Here is a 19793-nt window from a genome sequence, read left to right as displayed (position 1 = left end):
GACGTCTTTCTTTACATAGCATATTTGAGCTGAAAAAAGCAAAACATAATGAATTATGATCAGAACACTATATTAAACCACACTACCAATTATTTACCCTTGTGTTTAAACCAATATGTTTTTCAGTCCATACCACAACATAACAATATTACTTAAAGTCTGGGTTGAGTTTTTTCCCCTTCATTAATGACACACTTTTATTACATTCATTATATCTATCATGGTAATTCAGGGTGAGTTATTTTTAATTCTAAATGAATATCCTTGTTGGACTTTTATTTAAGTGTTATTCTCCTTCAAGATACATTTACCTAACGCTAGAATAAATGCAATGTACATTATGCAGCAAAGGAAATTAGAAGATCGGACATATAGCTATTATGGAGATGATAGATTTTGAATGGGCGATGTGACCCCATTGCATAAGCAATACTGAAGAATGACTGCTATCATTAACGATACAGGGAAGAAGCTTTTTAGTTATCTTGCTTTGCTAGCAAAGTCGTTAGCTAGCAGCTAGCTAATAGCACATCAACAACAGCCTAATGTCTGTATGATAAAAATACTGAATCGATAGATAAAAACAGTTTCTCCTCACCTGGCTGTCTCCTCCCGCTCAGTAGTTCTTCAGAGAAAGACGCAGAGGCCTGTCAGTGTCTGTTGTATTTCATTGCCTCTCTACTTAAACCACGACTCCGAGCTGAAGCAGAAACGATACGTTCAACGTTTTCCGTCATCTGACAAGTAGCAAGTCTACTCCACTTTATTCACCAAAAACTTGTTTTTTAATTCACCAAAACCTGTTCTGTAATCTAGAACGTTCTCTACGTTGAGCTTCACACTTAACCGCCTTATCTCACTGCATGAGAGGCAATTGCGTCGTGCGTCACGGGGAAAAGGTCAAAGGTAACAAGGTGACTGGAGGGTTTATTATGTTGTTTTTCTTGAAAAATACAAAAAAAAACAATAATAATTTCAGTACATGTTCTTATGTGTCAGAGGGCTTAGGAAATAATAATAATAATAATACAATAAAAAAATAAATAAAATTGACCAAAAGGGCACTTGGGGGCAAGGAGCAAAAGGGGCAGGTGCTCAAACCCCCTAGACCCCTCTCTGCATGTGCCTGCATTTTAGTGTAATTTAAGTGATATAGTTATACAAAGTGTTGCTTTTTCTTGTAAAGTACAGGAAAACTGTACTTAAAGAATTATTCAGAGAACCTGAATTGATTTAGCCACTGTTGAAGGAAACGCCAGGTAAGATTAAAAATCTACTTTTAGTCCGATTTGTGAAACACTCATCACCCTGAGCGCACCATCTCCACTGTGAAACATGGTGGTGGTACCGTCATGCTGTGGGGATGCTCAGAGGGACTGAGTGGAAGCGGGTGCCAAACATTACTGGCTTTATTTGCATACCTGCTGATTTATCAAAAAAAAGACACCAAAAACATGTGATTAAATATGACCTGGGCAGTTGTTAAAGCATTAACAAAAAAAAAAAAGAGACAGTCAAAATCATGGTATATTATCCCCACTTTCTTACCTTTACATGCAAAATTAAATTAATAACTCATCAGAAACATATAGATATGTCTTTTTTTTCTTTCTCCAACATCGGTGATGAGAGTTTTGTTGAATCTGCCCGAGCTGACACACATAAAACAAAATCCTACCTGGACATATATAACATTTCTTTAATTTTTCAAGTGTCTCAGGGCTAGCAGCAACACGCCTAATGAACTCATTCTAACTTGCAGTCATCATCGTGTCCTGATTCCATGTGAATCACTTTCCCCGTTTCGCCCTCTGCGCCTTCCTTCCCTCCCGTTGCCTGTGTATGAGTACAGTATTTCACCAGCACGGCCCATTTATCAGGTCCCATCTACGTCTCGTAATTGAAACTTTTATTGAGATGAACGGGATAATAGTTGTAAATGTGCTAAACTTGGCGCCTCGCACCCCGGACATGATGTAGAACCATCGGGAGGCATGTGAAACACACGCTGACTCCTGTGTCATGTATCACGCGGTGCCATTAGGCCACTCATGACTGACCTTCCAGGGCGGATGGCTCAGACGGCGTCTGGAAAGGCGAGTGTAGTCGAGGACAAACCTCGTAATTAACAAGCAACCACCCCCCGAACACAAGGCTCCACTCTTTCCGCCTGGGTTACGGCTCTCTAAAAGCCTGTCTTCATAACTTTTAAAAGGTAATGGACGTGCAGGTTGCCAGCCCATGCAAATCTAATAAGGCAGCGTGTGCCAAGACGTTTGTGCGATTGCAATTAAGCGCTTGTGAAAAGTGCTGTTGATAGAAAATAGAGAACGCGATGCTGCGGTGCTTAGATATCAACATTAACAGAAAAGTAAAACATAACCACAAACATAATAATTAGGGATACAAACACAAATAGTATGCTTCTATTTTCCATATGTTTGTTAAAAAAAGAATGTACACCTAAAGATGATTGAAGCTTAGAATAGATCATCTCAATAAATCAAAATATCATCAAAAATTCCATTCATTTAGATAGTTTAAGTTACATTTTGACTATATAAATCACACGTAGAGGGATAAGAGCATATTGGAAAGGTAAGTGGAAGGAAAAACTGTTAAAAAAGAAAAAAAAGTACAAAATTGTAAAGCCTTGAAGGGTTTAAGCAAATCCCGTCAGTTTATTATGTATGTTAGCTGCTGTACAAACTCCATTTGAATGATTTTCAGTAAAATACAAAGTTATGTGACAAGTTATTAATTGCGTATTGTTGCAAAACAGCAACAAAGAAGTTGTTTGGTTTTTGTGAGTTTGTAGTTGTTATGTCTACTAATATATCATCTACATTTTACGTAATTTTATTTAAGCTAGTTTACTGTCAGCCTATCACCACTGTGTTGTGAACAAACTCTGGTCTGTTTACTTTTATACAAAGATATATTTTTATTTTTTTAACTGAGAAAACTTCAAAAATGTAAACTATTCCTATAAATGTTCCGGCTTTGAAAGAGAGGGAAGGTTGATTTTCTGTAGCTTTCATAATAATCAGCTAAACAAAAAAAAAAAAAAAAAAAAAGAAGTCAAACTTTCCTTTTAAAATCAGCATTTTCACCAACAAGCTCAAAAACTCACAAAAAAATACTTTCAATACTTAATTTTGGACCTTTCAGAGTTATAAAAATGCTTTCTAAGTATTGTTTATCTATGCCGAAAAGCTGCAGTTGCAGCTTACGGAAAAAAAAACAACAAAAAAAACAAGGTTGGATTATTTGATCCACCTTTCCTGCCTTCTGGCCATGTCTGTTTCCAGAGAGGTGAGCGTTTGTGATCCATTCCTGATTTGCTCAGCGGAATTTACCTGAGGTGCGCGATGCAGTGTTTGCAGAATCACATCTCCTCGTGGGCTCCAAAAGCCCCTCAAACATTTGATGGATGGCTCCCGTGAAACCTTGTGGCCTCCAAATAAGCTATAATGTAATTCTGCTTCTTGTGTGATTTACCTCCGTGACCCCGTGCGAACAACAATCAGCAGCTTTCAGCAAAAACACAGTGCCAAGGTTCAAATATCGCAGAAAAAAAAGAAAGAAAATATACAAAGAGACTGCAACAAATGATTCTGAAAGGACTCCAAGGCGAGCTTGAACAAAACGGTGACAGGAGGCAATAGAACGGCTGCTTAAAAGTGTCTACAGCAATCCAGTAAAAGAAAGGAGCACATTGGCAGATATTCTTGCTGCGGCGTTTTGCTAAGGTATTCCTGCTCCCTTCAACTCGAGTCAAATAAAACATCAAGGCACGGAGAAATGAATTTTTTACGGCCTCATACATTGGGGAAAATTTATTTCCATATGTTGAAAAGTTTTACTTTTGAACACATTTGTTTTTAGCTTTGCCTGTTCAAAGCAACTTTAGAGTCTCACAGTTCACGTTTACCATTCTGTGCATCATTTTATTACAATTTTTTCACTTTTTAAAATAAAAAAATTATTCACCATTTTTATATATTTGTTTATCAAGGTTTCATTTCTAAAATAATGAAGTAATGGAAGATTTGGACCCAATGCGAAACACAGAAGGCTTGCAAATGCTTGACATTAACCCCAAAGTGAAACATGGTGGTAGCCGCATCATGCTGTGGGGATTCTTTGCTTCCATAGCAACAGATAAGTGGCTCAGAGGTGGTGGGAAGTTAAAGAAAAGCCTAAAAAAACAAATAAGATAAATATTTAGCTGTATGAATGGTTCAGACAACAATTTTTCAATTTTAATTTGCAAAATTGTCAGAAATCCATGTGGGACTCTCTGCGAAAAGTCGCACTCTGTGTTGGTGCAACAGGTAAACATACACACATACATTGTGATTGTAATCTGATAAAAAGCTTAATAAAAATGAGTGGTATTTGTTTCTGCGAGGCCCTGTGACATCTATAAATATTTTTTCTGTGAAATTGTTTTTATCTCGGGAGATTAGCACTTATCCGCAGATAAAAAGAAACAACAAAAAAGCAAAATGGAACAAACTCTCTGGATTATCTGCTTTCCAGAGTTTCCCAGTGATCTCTAATGGCTGAAACCTTGAGCTAAACCACAGGAGAAAAGATGCACAAAGCTGTAAGTTACAAAGAAAAGCATCCTGAACGGCTTCTTTGCTTTGCTGGACTCATCTTACTATTCAAATGATTTGCATGACTGACTTTATCGCAGCTGTAGCCACTTTATTTTAAAGCATGAACGTAACTGTGTGTCGGATCATTTTCTCACAACATTAAGTTGAAAGGTTTAAGTTTGTGTGCTTGCTCTGTATGCATCAATTTGCGTTTGGCTATTTAACCCCCATAACTGCATCATAAAAATATTTGTTCATGTGTCCTACTATCACAATTGTAAACATGAGTTTGCCTAGTCAAAACCTTTTTCTCTCCTTAGAGACATAAGCATTTGGGGAGTTTATAAACACACATCTGTAATATTCAGAGATGTAATCCATAATCATCTAAAAATAAATAAAGACTGTCTGCATTTCCTTTTCCCACTCCATGGTGTGGAAGATCTAAATCCACAAACGTGTGTGTATGTATGTCGCTGTGTCACACTGCGTAGATCTTAGCCAATCATCCCCAACCTTTGAAGTCACTCTTTCTCCCCTCTGTGAAGTCTTGCAGCTTCATAGTTCAGCTCAGGCGGTGGGAAACAGGCCCACTGCTGAGGAGAAGAAAAAAAAAAGGGCGCTTCAGCCCCCAGGGTCGGTCCACGCATAATGGATTGTTGAGCTGCAGCCAAACTAATTGTTGGGCTCCAAGAGTGGAGTCTGTGTAGAAGTCCATTCTGGTACTTTTGGATCGTACTTTGCATGAGGGAATGCCTGAACCTGAACCTGGGTGACGCGTTCGCAGTGTCGTTTTATGTAGATTGCATACAGCAACTTGCAAAAGTAAAGAATTATTTTCTATGTTTTGTCACATGGCCACCTCAATCCTTAGTGTATTTTATTAATATTATGTAATGGACAAAGTAGATGTCAGTGGAATGAAAAGGTATGATTGAAATCATTTTTTTTGTGATTAAAAATCTAGAAAGTTTGGCATGAATTTGGACTGAGAGTCACTTCTATCTCCATTTGTATGTAGAAACTGAAACTTTTGAGATAGCTCAAGATAAGTCAAATTGGCGTGAAACCATATTTGTGTCAAGTTTTACAGATTCTCTGCAAAATAAGTATCTGAACTTTTCTCTGTGAATTTTGTACAATCCCCATAAAACACATGGTTTGTTTTCGTGTCAACTGCAAATTCGTTTGCAAGGCCTCCATATTTTAACACATTTTCATCTGCATGAAACCACAATTACTGCAGCCAAAAATCAATCTCACAATTTCCCAATGGAGTTAGCAACACCAACTCCTCGCGTCCCAGTGCACAAAAGAAGTGAGAATGTTTCTTTGCATGTTAAAATCCATGTCCCTGCGTGTGAAGGAGACGGACATGTATGACGCGAATCTAAGGAAGAAAGGGGAACAGGATTGGAGACAGAAAAAAATTGGGAACATTTTGTTTCCTATTTCATCTTGGAGACCGCGAAGAGTCTCGGATTGTAGCAAACAACTGTCTTTGAGAGACCAGAGACAGAGTGACTTTAATGACTTTAATGCACAACAGAAAAAGGAGAGGGAAAAAGTAAGGAAAGTGGCATAGATTGAGTCGAAATGAATGTCAGGACTTTGATGGAAGGGGGGGGGGATGGCATGAGACACCCTTATATTCGACTCAGGCAATTTTTTCCGAATGGACTGATCGAGTGGTCAAGACTGGCCGTCCGGGCCTCTGAAGTCTGGTTCACTTCTAGGCTAATGCCGTCCCTCGCCACTTTTACTGAATGCCAACAAGATTCCTTTGTCGGAGCAAAAATAACAGATCAAAGGATCGTATGCCAGAATCCGTGATTAAATATTAGTGAATGGAATCTCAATCCCCAAGGAGTAAAATATGGCTTCGGCGACGCTAATGTCCCCCTTGAAGTTTCCAAATAACCATGGAAAAAAACAAAACAAACTAAAGCCGTTTTTTGTAGGCACTGATTGTATTCACTGAATAAGTATTTGTTTTAAATGTTGTGCTGAAAGAACAGACGTCTTATATTTCAGACACAGAAGCTGCAAAATTAGATTTTAAATCAGACCATTTCTAATGAACATGGAGATGAAAAAAAGACTTGATGCTTTATAGATTTTCTTTACTGTCTTTACTGTTTTATGGCTTTTTGTCCTGATTAAATGTTTCAGATGTTTGAGTCTATTCAGGTGCTATTTTAGTCATTTTTTGACATAAGTAGTAATAAAACAGAACCGAAAAAGCACTTGTCACAATTTATCTGGTATTTAAAAAGGATGAAAATTATGTTTTCCACATGGGATCAGGTTGATTTGGAAGACTTTATTCCCTTAAATGATTTGAACTGCATGTTGTATTTACTTTATTCATCTGTTTGTGATGCAGCAAACAGGGAATAGGTAAAATATTAACGGTGTGTCTGTCCATTGGTCAACCACAGAAGCACGTGGAAGCCGGAACCTTATAATCCCAGGATTGTTTTCTAGATTACACCACAGAGGATGATTAAACAAGAAAGTGTTATTCATCAAAATACAAGACAATATTTTTCACCATAAAAAAACGTCACACATCCAAAGCTCCATGACGATAGCTTAATATCAAACAACAGTCACATGATAAGCAGTTCTGTGGAGAGTGCAATCAGAATGAAGCAACTCATTTCAAATAGTCCAATCAAGTTGCTCTTCATACTTTGAGCCAATAGATGAAGACTGAGCTCGACTGGAAGGCTTTCAGTAATTAGTCCCCTCCCCCCGCCGCCCCCGCCAAAAAAACAAAAAATTCTTCAGAAGGCTCCAGTTTCTCAGAGGTAAATATTCACTTGATGTTTGACTGTGCCTCAAAGGTTGATCACCGGGCCAAAAACGGTCATCCGGCGGCTTTCTTTATCCCGCAGCAGACTGATGAGAAGATTGCGGTCAGGTGTGAGCACTGGCGCCCGTCTGACCGTGCCTGATGGAGAAAACCTGCAGGGCAGAAATCGTTGCAGGAGCACAAACATTCGAGAATCATGGCAACATGGGTGTACAGGCGCTGCCTTATTCCTATTGGCTTAGAGAGCATGCTGTACTGAATTTTAACATAAGCCCCTGACCACAAGCGTATCTGCTATGTTCAAATGTAAGCAACGTCAATTTAATCGTGAATTGATACAGAATATAACAAGCGGATGTTTTGACCCATAATTTACATTGAGTGTGACATGTCGATCACGAATCAAGTATCTTGAGCTTTAATTTCCCACAATCCGTAACATGGCAAAGACTCATTTTTCACCTCACAGGGGACCTGACCTCTTTATGGCAAACCGAGACCAGGGCAGAATAATTCTCTGTGTAAATATCGTCCACGCTGGAAAACTATTTCACTCTCCCACCCCGCCATTTCTGAGGGCGCCGGTGCCGTACTCCTGATCAACACCTCATTAAGCACCCTCATGTCCGCTTAAAGTCCAATTTGGAGGAAATTTCCCAAGATACCCAAATCCATTGGGCTTTTAGGAGGTCAATATGAACGCACATGCACAAAGTAGCAGCAACTGCTACGCCTGCACAGATCCGTTCCCTCAGAGGGCGCCAAGAGGAAATGTTTTTTTTTAAATATATATATATGAGTTAAGATGATTGCTTTCTTTCATTTGCAGTTGACATGGAAATCCTTGTTCTCTGTTTGCACGTCTTTGATGGTCAGTGGGAACCAAATTGGTTTTGAGACAGATGACAAGAAAGACATGACAATACATTCTAATCCAATATGCTCCCTTTAACAAGTACAACCTTTCTGGTGACATTTGGTAATAAAGGAGAATAATTTTCTTACTTACTGTCCTTTTTCCATTTCCCTTTTTGTATTTTTTTTATGTTGTTGTACTCTCGCTTGAACTCTCCAGAGAGCAGAATAAAACAAAATTTTCTTGATAACACAACAACAAAGATATTGAGAGCATGAAAACAAAATACAATTAGGGTATGTTTTAGAAGATGTGGTATGGTAATGATTTCAAGTCCAGTGGGAAAAGTTCTGCACAAATGACTGGATTTTTTTGTATTTTGCATAAAAAAAGGAAACACTAAAAGTAATGGGAGGGATACGGATGAAAAAGGACAGAAAGTTCATACCTTGGAAAAGTTATTAGCTCTTTTGTTTCAATCCTTTCAATCCTTAAAAGGTCTTTAAATAAGACAAACATGTATTTTCCATTGTTGCAAATTTACAAAACTTTTCATCTCAGCGTGAAGACAAGCATGACTGTACTGTTCTCCTGGTTCTTCCTAAACGGGGTTTTGCCTGCTGCTTTTCCTGCGTCTTACTGCAAAGCTATTAAAGCAGGCATGGCATCTGTATGAGGATATTTCTTGATATTCAGTATGATTTTCCAGTTCAATGGAAGCTTTCTGCACACAGCAGAAGAATTAGATGATACAGGTAAAAGTGGGCTTTAGTAAAAAAATAAATAAATAAAAAATGCCGCATAGTGTCAAGCGTGCCATCCTGTGCATTAATTTCAATCTGGCACATAAATATGTGAGTGAAGTCAGAAAGAATTACTCACACAAAACGCAAAGTGTGTTTTTCTCTGATAAATCTGAAAAAGTTATTGCACTACGATCCGCCCCTTGCATTTTTGCTTCCTTCCCCTTCGTTCCTGATGTCTCCTCGTCATCTAATACAATTCAGGGCTTCTCTTTGACAGCCTGACGGGAACATTTTGCGTCTGAAAAAAGTAATGGCAACCAGTCTATACGCATACAAGAGGGACTCACACTTCTCCAGAGATTCTGATCTCTTTGTACAAGGGAACCGATCGACCGATTGGAACGCAAATCTAACAGTGACGCCTAACTCTGTTTAATGTAATGTTAATGCACCCCATAAAATGTCTTCAAGATCCTGTAGAAGCATATCACGTCAACTGATTACTTTTAAATAGGTCTTATCTTCTTAGTTTGTGAAAAAGGGGATTACTTTCTACCTTTCCATGAGATACTTTTCTTGAGTTTTCGTTTCATGTTCATCATTAAGCATTAGGTTATTCTTTAACCTTTTCTCTTGTATGTGTATCTGACAGCGGTTGTCAACCCTTTCACAAAACAAGGCCAAATTTTACAAAATAAAGCCTTTGGGAGGACTTATAGTGCTTACTTATATTTTGAAGTGAAGATATATGAAGGTATCCCTTTCAAAACTAAGAGTCTGTCACTAGAAAGCATCTCTAATGTTTCCTTGGCACCTAAGAGTTCTTTTTTGTTAATCATTTTTTACCACAATCCACTCTAAATCAATATTGTAATATTCAAAATACTTAAATGATGACCAACGAACTTAGCAGACCAATGTTTTACATAAAAAAGTGAATAACTTTTTTCTTCACTATCATGTCAAAAAAGGGTCCAAAGGGTCAGAGTCAAAGTATTGTAATAAAGAAAGAACTATTTTCAGTCTGCGAGTTGATTTCACTGTTTGCCATTTTCATGCAAATACTGTTATGACATTCACAGCCATAACCACAGACAGTAAAAGAACTGCGGATGATTTATGGCAATGGCCAGGTTTTGTTATCTCCATTTTTTATGTTCCTTGAGAGGAGATTATTGTGGAGCCTGGCAAAGAACTTCTTCAGTTCTATAGAGAATATGAAAGGAAATAAGGGTACACATAAGGTGCACATAAAGTGCTTCCAACTGATTAAAGCGCACACTGACCAACACAAAGGATCTGTTAAACTGGGACTGTGATGATGAGAAGTCTTCCTCCAACAATTATTTTATTTTCTTCAAGTTTTTCTTTTTTTTTTTTCTACCTGTGCAGGAAATTTCTGTGCTTCCTGCAATCAGCGACAAGCCATATGTTCGCGGTCTTAATGAGTAGTCTGACTGTTCGTGGAAGTACTGAGCAGGTGATATCATTACACCTGTAGACATCAAAAGGCTGACAGAATCACAGCATTTCAAATTGCAATCACAAAGACTAATCAGGCCTCTATGTGCACATATTCAAAGTTTAGCTTGACGACAAGGTTGCAAGATTACCACGTCCTAAATGAGTTCTGATTTTTAGGACCGCACACACATTTAGAGATTTAAGCTGGTGAGTGATTTTTTATTTTATTTCTTTCTTTTTTTGTGTAGTCTTGTGTTGCAAACGTTTCAGGCAAAACATATGAAGAAGCTGGTTGTCTACAGCTGGTGGCAGAGAAATTATATATATATATATATATATATATATTTTTTTTTTACATTTGTATGATTCTTAAAAATGAGCTTGTACCTGTGTGTGTCAGTTGTCAGTTCAAATTTCTTGAGAAATTCAGAAAGTACCCACCAAACCATTGAGGGGAAAAAGAGCTAGCTGTTTCCATCAGATGCGTTCCAATAATAAGCTGGGTTTCTTTTGACCTGAAAATACTATAACACGCAGAATGTCGATTTTATTGCAGGAACATTTGCTAGGTCGTTTCTCAAAGGAGAAATCGGTGAGTGAGTGGCTGAGATATGACAGGCTTGGACGATGTTGTTCAGAACGGCAACAACCAACCTGTCTGGGGTTAATGCAGTGGTAAAGGGGAAAACCCAAGGGAGATGTGGACAAAGAAACGCTCTGGGTTTGGTTATGTGGGATGCGCTGTTTTACAGTTTCAGAAATATGGCAGGTGGAGACGAGACAGAAGTCAGGCAAAGGTCAAAAAACATTAAATCAGAGTCTGTAATAAAACTCAGACAGGGAAAGGCAAAAAGTCAGGGTTCAGGAGGCAGAAACGGGGTTATGTAGCCAATGACTTGGTTTGGTTTGGAAAGATTGAATTTTGTCTGCATGAAACTCAGATTATCTGATACCTATACTGTTACTGGGGGAGGCTTTTATTCTGAAGACCTAAGTACAGTAAATGAATAAAAATCACTGTAAGCGTTCATAAAATAACTTTCATTAGCTCTTTAAAACTTCTGAGTTGCTTTTAGATGGGAGGAACGAACTAACTGCATCCAGCATTTAGCTTCTTTTTTTTGTGTGAACTTGTCATATTTCCTAAGCCACAGTTGATTGGATGGCTGGCCACAACAAGCAAGACACAGAATTCTGGTAGCAACTTAAAGAAATCAAGTACAAGATAATTTTTTTTAAATATACAATTTTTTTTGTAGTTCTTCAAGTTTCTTCAAAGTTATCATTTTGTTCTGAGGATCATTCAGGCACCCTTTGGCCCCCTCTAGTTACAACCCTGCCACTTCGCAAAACTTCCAGACAATTACTTTGATCTACCTCGTCTGTGACAACCAGGGATTAACAGATAGTCAATAAAAACCCTGTCATCAGGGATTCGGGGAATGCAGTTTTGACTCAGAAACGCTCGTTGCATCTGTTTCTGAATGAGACGTGTGCGAGATGACCTCATGAAACTATTGGATTTGGGTATCCTAGCAACAGCTGGAAAATGGAGCAGTAATTGTGTAAAAATGGAGGGGTGATAGACATGTCTAACACAACAATTCTCCCTACCCTTCACGTGTCCTTGAGTGAACATCAAGCTACAGTATCTTCCATTCATAGTTTAAAATCACTTTATGAATACATATTACTTCTTTTTTTCCCAGGAGTGTTTTTCTTCTAGTAGCATATATCCTACATTGAAAAGAAAATACTTATTTTATTACTTGTGTGTGGAATAGTCACTTCTGTCATGGTTAAGGATAATTATTTAACGCTAAAATCATTTGCTTTTGAGAAAGGTGTCAGATGTGCAGGCTTGCTCTGGGTTTTAAAGCTGAGACGTGTTGAGCCAAAGTCAAATAACAGACATGTTTAAGCAGAGTGGCCTCCTTCAGTCAGGCCCTCGTTTTAATCTGGCCCCTACAAAGTGCCAAACCCGAAGGCTTTGCGGGCCAAATCCCCAGATTGAAAAGCTTTACCTCTAGATTTCCACTGAAAACCTTTAGCAAATCCTTCTCTCTAGCTATTTCTCTCTTTTTTTTTTTTTTTACCATTCTCCACAGTTTGACTACTAACGTCAATGCAGTCAAGTGACAGCTGTCATTTATAGCAATCCAGCCAAAAGTTGCGCTTATTTTAATTTTTTTTATTATTATGTCTTTTCAGGTGTGTTACCTCGTGATAATTATTCTGAAATCAAAAATACTCGGAAGAACTGAAAAAGCAAGACTTGTGGGAAGTACTCATGCCGCTCCACTTACAAAACATTAACTTGCTCTGGTCAGAATGAGCTCAAGATCAAACTGCAAAAACTGTCTTTCATATTTACTTGTCTGCTTGAAAAAGCACAACCTGGTTTATTTATGTTTTATTACTTCAATAGCCTAAGCGTAACAGGATTTGCCTTTTAAAATCCCAGCCATTAAATCCAAGGACCATTGAATACACAAAGATAGCAGCTTGTTATTGTATGGTTTCATTCAGAAATCAGTGTTTAATACATGGACTAAAATAAGTGTAAGTAATAACTACTGTTGCATCACTATTGTCTGAGTAATTTTTTTCTTTTCATGTGCGACTATTTGGCTCTATAACTTGTAAGTGCTTAACACTTTCAAATGTTTTCCTCGCACTTATAATAAACGACGGTGTCACAATACAAACGGCTAATCAGAGTCTCTGCCGGTGTAAGACGGCAACGAGAAAACGGCTTTCATCAATTTGAGTTTTCTCTTTAAGTCATATCGCCACTGGAGAGGCATGATATATTTGAAAAGCGACGAAGGAAAATTACCGATAGCAGGTTGCCGATGCCTCCGAGTATTGATTACGTCTCAACTGGGGGACTGTGAAATCCTGAATCCAAGCTCTGACCTTCAGAACCGGCGGTTATCGCTGTGCACAGATGCAAAGATCAAAGATTAGTTTATAGATATAAAAAAAAAAGTGTATTTTTTTTTTTTTGCACAACAGCTATCCCCAAGAAAAACAAGAATTGATGACTCAAGAGAAAGTAAATATGTTTGGAAGAAAAATGAGAATCAATAAAATGTCTGTTATCCTTGATATTACAACCACACCATCAGATCTAAATGAACTTAAAAACACAGAATAATGGTGCACGACATACAGAATAACGCAGATTCGACCTTACTTTATATTTTGCTTTCCTTTGATCCTGTAAAGTTTTTTTTGTCATCATGTAGATCACAGTTTTTATTTGGACTTTGGCAGATTTTCCCACTTCTTTCATCTTTTAAAGCCACTTAGCATGGGCATATAAATCAACCCAAACTCAAGTAGCAAACTAGGGGTGTGTAGACGCAAAACAAAATATCATTTGGATGAAAGCTCATCAGGCGCAATGCTTTAACAGTAACTCAGAAATGGAAAATGTACCAACAACATAATGAGATGCGGTCTAATTCAGTTGTTGTGGAACTTGTTGTTGTTCATTACAACAAGTCCAATTCATATTCCATTACATAGACTCATATTCAGTTCAGACCATTGTCAAAACACTGCAGTTCTTTCAAATCGCAGAATAAATCAGCGTTTCAGATTCAAAGACACACCAAAGAATTCAGCTGAGAGTTTAACGCAAAGAGAATAATGATGATAAACGGTAATATTTCAAGTCTGATGTCATTTCTCAGCTTCGTAAACCAGGATTGCCGAGTGCTAACGCTAATCTTTAGCACACCCATCAAAAACTCCTAAAAGCTAACAAGGAATTTTATTTAATTTTTTTAAATAAAATCCAAAGCAGACATGAGAAACTTCAAACATGTTTGGGGATTAAGACGCACAGACTTTTCTGTGCCTCCTGAAGCTACAGCTGCGAGCACATATTACATCATTAGTTGTGCGTCACTCCATGCTGAGGCTGATTCTGCCCTCCCTCATCAATCTCCCCTGCTGCTCCCACTTTGTCATAAACTGAAACGCGCGCACGCACTCACACACACACGCAAAACACTACTCCCCATTTTTCATCTCCTTTACTGAACTTTTTTTTTTTTTTTTCCCACTGAATCATTTCTAAAGCTTTTTTTTTGTCAAGCTTAACTGTCATTTTTTTTTTTCTGTCAGATGATTTGAGTGTCAAGTTACTGCTGAACAACAGCAGTTGTGCGAAGACAAACTGCTCGGCTTTCGCTTTGAAGCCACTGAAAGATGCATGTGTGGAGATGATTTGGTTTCTCGTTGTTTAAAACATGTTATTTGTTGCATGCCGATAACATCATCTTTCAACCAAAGTATGCTGTAGATTCTTTTTCCTTTTATTTTTATTGTAAATGTCCATTCCCCTGAGTAAAATGAAATTGCTGAAGACGTGTCAAACGAAAACAGCAAAAGCAGTGGGGCTTCAAGTTGAATCTCTGCAGATTTGCCCATTAAGGAACTTCAGTGCCAACCGCAGTTTACTGTGGAAAGATTTTTTCTGTCGTGATGTTGCAACACACTTTACAACAAGGAGAGGGGAGCGTCAGTTGTCGAACCTTTTTTTTTTTCCTTTTTGACTGTTTGCGCTTTTACGAACAAGGCACTTTAGCTAAAAAAAAAAAATACCATGATTTTTTTTCTTTTTTTTTTACTCCAAATTCATGAATGAAAAAATATCAACAATAACAATGTTATTTTAAGGCATTGTATATTTTTTTTAGAGATTTCGTTTTGTTACAAGAAAGAAAACAAACATCCTTTTTACGGACTTGGCCAATTTCAAAGCTAAAATCAGTATCCTACTTAAAAAAATGCAAAAATAGCAATGAAAGTCAACATTTAAATTTTGTATTTATGTACTTTGGGTCAACATATTCTCTAGTTTCAACCCATTTCTTACACTTTATGGACAAGATGTGCTTTTCCCACATCATCATCCTTGTTTTTAGAGTAAAAACCATTAAGAAAATTCCTCAATGGTTCTTTTAGTATGAAAATCAACTGGCTGTTCCTTTCCTATTTTTGAAGATTAGCTAAGAGACATGGTGTTCTCGCTCATGTCGTACTTGTATGCCAGAAGAACAGGAAGTCAAGAATGCTTTAAAAAGAAAATGTTCAGTCTAAGATTATGGTACTGCAATAAAAGATTAATTTATGTCAAGTCTTACATTTTAAATGGACATTCTCTGTTCATGATGCTTGTAAGACAACAAATGATTGGATCCAGCAATAAAAAACAGAACAGGGTGACGTTGTATACCAGGATATAATAAAAAAGTGATAATCAAAAATGCCTTAAAGAGTGAACACTCTTTTATTCTAATTGACTCTTCGGCAAAACAAGCTTAGCCAGCAAGCTGGGGAGAGACTGGCCTGTTTTTGTCAATGGAACAGTAGTTCATTGTGGCCTTTTGTATCACTGTCACGCTGTGAAATGAGTGAAAAGTAGCAGCAGGCTACTACCCACATATCAATGTACCGCTACGCTGTGCCAAGTAGTGCCTTGGAGCTGGAATCTGCAGTCCCCTTGTGGGAATACGCTCCGTCCAGAGTGTTTCCTGATTTTACAGACAAGGCAGAGAGTAGAAGAAGAGCAGAAGCCGAGGGAAAACCTGAACAAGGAGCCAAGTTTCACCCCTGTCACCAGATGACGGATCACTATCAGCGCTGAAATCAAACATGGTGCATATGTAGCTCCAGTCGGATTTAATAGAAATTAGTCCGAGGTAGAATGAAAAAGAAAAAAGCCCAAGATTATAAGGTGCAGGTCAATTAATAAAGAGTATATCTGAGGAAGTATGGGTCAAGCAGGACAAAATGAAAAGGTCAAGGAGAAGCGAAACGGGGGTTATGGTACGTCTGTGAAGTAGCAGCCAGGGGAGTCGGAAGCAAGTTGAAGAAACATCTCCAGAGGCTTCTTCAACCTTCTCGACTTTCTCGTAAGGTCAATCGACAAAGAAGGTGAAAGAAGAGGCTTTTTTGTGGGAAAAGCTGGAAATGTGAGTCCAAAAGAAGAGACAGAAGAACTGGTTATTTTTTTGGCTCTAGTGGATTTTATTTGTCAATGAAGTGAGAGGAAAGCGGGTTGTGCGAGAAGCGCAAGTCATGCTGCAAAGGTCAACAGGCCAGGACTCGAACTGGTGACCATCGCACAGAGGACAGAGGCCTCTGTGCGATGGGTCACACACTTTACCCCTATGCTACCCAGCAGCATCCGTTTCACGGAAAGAAACAAAAACAGAAGAAGTCTGTAAGGACGTGAACACTTTTCACAGCTCAGTGTGTCAGATGCCTAATAAATGGCATGCGACATAACTTTGCACTATTTATTTGGAGAGTTTCTGGGTTTAAGGCTTCACACTGAAGCAAATTGCTAAAAGAAAAAAAAGTTTTACCAGCTTGTTTGGTGGTAATTTGAGGTTTGGGACACAGGCAGTTAGAATGCCTCCTAATGAGGCTCCAAAGGAAGACTGCAGCTTTCCAGTTAGTCATATTTTGGGTCTTAGGTTCAAACAAATGCTCCAAAAACGTTTTTTGCAAGACACATGCCTCCATTTTTGCAAGACTATTAGAAATCACATGCAGAGGAAGCCATTGTTTTGCACAATATGACCGTCTGGGAATGCTCATATTAAGTTAATGAAAGTATCAGAGGCCCATAAGGTCTTAGAATTACAGTACAAAATCTGATTCAATCTGCGGAAATGAAAAGACTTTAACAGTAGCTGCTTTCATTGCCACTGCTGAGAATGCATTTATATTCCCACGGGACCATTTAAAATTAAAACTAATGCAAATGAGTCCCGACCGCTGCACTGGAAGTTATTTGTTTAAACAAACTGTCACCCAATGGAAATGCGGCGCTCATGTTGTCACATCCGCTCGTGCTGATTATGTCGGACAATGCCGAGCTGACTTAGCCCCGAAGCCGAACCCAAGATGAATGATGTTAATAAGCTCCGTGGGAACACACACAGTCACATGGGCATGTTTATAATGGCAGAGGTTGAGAGGGAACGTGATGGAGAAATGGAAACAGCCACAGGTCAGGACCCTCAAGCTATTGTCATCAAATACGAGATCCACATTTGCGCAATTCCAGGATGATTTTAGTTCTCTCGTTTGTTTTTGGCTTTCCTGAGAGTAAAAAAAAAATAAAAATAAAAAATCAGTGTTGGTTATCCTGACCCTGTCAGTGGTTTCCTTTAAAGAAGTAGAGCAATGTTTCATAAATCTAAACTATCTGATAAGGACATTTTGAAATGAAAAAAAAAATGTTTTGATGATGTTTTTATTCTTGCAAACAAATAGAAGAGTGTGGTAGCACAGAACCCTGGTTCCCATCTAAAGGCGCTTGGCTTCATCCTCAAAATGTTATCTACAACCTCTCCATCGATCAGTGTGATCTCGCACATATCCCATAATCCCAGTTTACCCTTTTATCTCAGGCCTGTTACAGTTAGCACAAATGCTAAATGTCAACCTTGACCCACGATTCTGTGTTAGTACTTTCAACTGAGCGCAGAGGTTTTGCAGAAAATAGTTGATATTTTTCCACATTTGTCAGATTTTGTGGAAACCGTGACTTCCTGGACTCATTTAGATTATCTTTGGTGCATTTGTTGGTAAGTTACATAGCACAAATTTACAACAATGTAGTTCGAGTATGAAAAACAAACAAACAAACAAACAAACAAAAAAAAAAGTAATTTTACACAAACATAACTTTTGTTCTGGTTGGAAGTGTCCCAATTTGTCAAAAGCTTTTCTACTAAAAATTGCAATTAAAAAGTTTTGTTTTCTTCTGGACAGAAAGGACTGACTGAAATGCCAGCATTTTATCAAAGCTCGGGAAATTAAATTGGAACTACAGTAACTCCAGTTCTTTGTGTAATTACTAAGGATTGACAACACACACAAGTCAAATCTAACAACTTTTGTAAACCAGACACTTTATTCTGCAGGACAAGTCTTTTTTTGTCATTTTACACACCAACAAAACTAAAAACCTAAAGGCAAGTCATCTACGTCGACTTTTTTGTTTTCTTCTTCCCAATAAAATCACTTCTCTTATTGTTGACTCGTATAGCCAAACGTCAACCAATCAAGTCCAGCTCTTCGCCGTTTTAAACAGAAAATCTCCCTCCAGGGTTATTGCTTTTTTTTTTTTTTCTTTTTTCTTTGTGATTCCAAAAGTGGCGTCGGCTCAACTTTGGAATTACAACCACCAGTGAACGCTTGGATGTTAATTAAAGAATGCAAATTTCATGTTTCTGGTCCAAGGCTGACACAAACCCAAGGCTCAGAGGTCCATAAGAGAGAACATGCACGCCAAACAACAAAAAAAAAGACCAAAAAAAAGAAAAGTTTTGAAGGCTCCAGTCCACAAATACTGATGAGGACACTAACGCACACATCCACAGGCAACCGAGGGCCCAATCAGTCCCTCTCATCACCCGCTTTGTTCTACAAGATAGAAATGAGATGGGCAACGAAGCAAATGACCTTAAGCTGGTGAAACTCAGGGAGCTGATTATACAAAAAGTTAGATGTTCATAAATATGTTTACCAGTGTGCAAAGAGAAGTCACAAAGTGGGTCAGAACTTTGGGGAAAGTTGGTCCTTTGACTTTGTGCGAATGCACGTGCGAACATCCACGCACGCACACACGCACGCCCCCACACACACACACGCACACACACGCACGCGCACACCCCCACACACACACACGCACACACACGCACGCGCACACCCCCACACACACACACGCACACGCACGCACACGCACACACACACGCACACACAGAGTGTGACTGAAAGCAAAACAAGGCCCAAGTTAACATGAAAAAAAAATCTAACTCTGAGAATATTTTTTTTTCTTATAACCAATTAAAGAGAAATTATTTTTCAGCTTTGTTATAATTCCAACAGAATGACACCCCCTCCTGAGAGCCGCCTGTCCCCTACGTGGATTTGCGAACAAATTAAAATCCTAATCAGTGTATTGACATTTTTTTTTTCATACCAGTAAAATTTCTCATATTTCTCCCCATTACTTCCCAGCATGCAGAAAATCCTTTTTTTGGGAGTTACGACATCAGACGGCATCGGTGGCCTTATTAGGCCATGAAAGTTGCTGAAAATGTGAAAGATTGTGAATGTTTTTTTTGCAATAGGAATACAGTTTGGCTTGTTTCTGCATGCGACGGTTGGACATCAGGCGTCGACTGGTCGTCCTACGGCTCCTTATGAACCCCAGCAAACCAGGGAGGGGGCTACTGTCAGGCAGCTCTCCAACAGAGATCCTCTGA

The 19793-nt window shown here is 38.5% G+C and overlaps 1 long non-coding RNA gene across 4 annotated transcripts in view; it reads right to left on the bottom strand.

Moving 5' to 3' along the window:
* Nucleotides 1-19793, bottom strand: part of LOC103475973 (uncharacterized) — a 158481-nt gene that overhangs the window by 65844 nt on the left and 72844 nt on the right. For 2 of the 4 annotated variants that reach the window (XR_014091381.1, XR_014091388.1), the window contains one exon: nt 6577-7577. The exons of the other annotated variants lie outside the window; for them this stretch is intronic. This is a non-coding gene — a long non-coding RNA (uncharacterized LOC103475973). Of the gene's footprint in view, nt 1-6576; nt 7578-19793 lie in introns of those variants that run through there. 4 annotated transcript variants of the gene reach the window in all.

The sequence above is a fragment of the Poecilia reticulata genome, chromosome 2 (assembly GCF_904066995.2).
Source record: "Poecilia reticulata chromosome 2, P_reticulata-male-v2, whole genome shotgun sequence".
NCBI classification, from domain to species: Eukaryota; Metazoa; Chordata; class Actinopteri; order Cyprinodontiformes; family Poeciliidae; genus Poecilia; species Poecilia reticulata.
The sequence above is the reverse complement of the archived record's forward strand: the minus strand, read 5'-3'. Positions and strand labels throughout refer to the sequence as shown.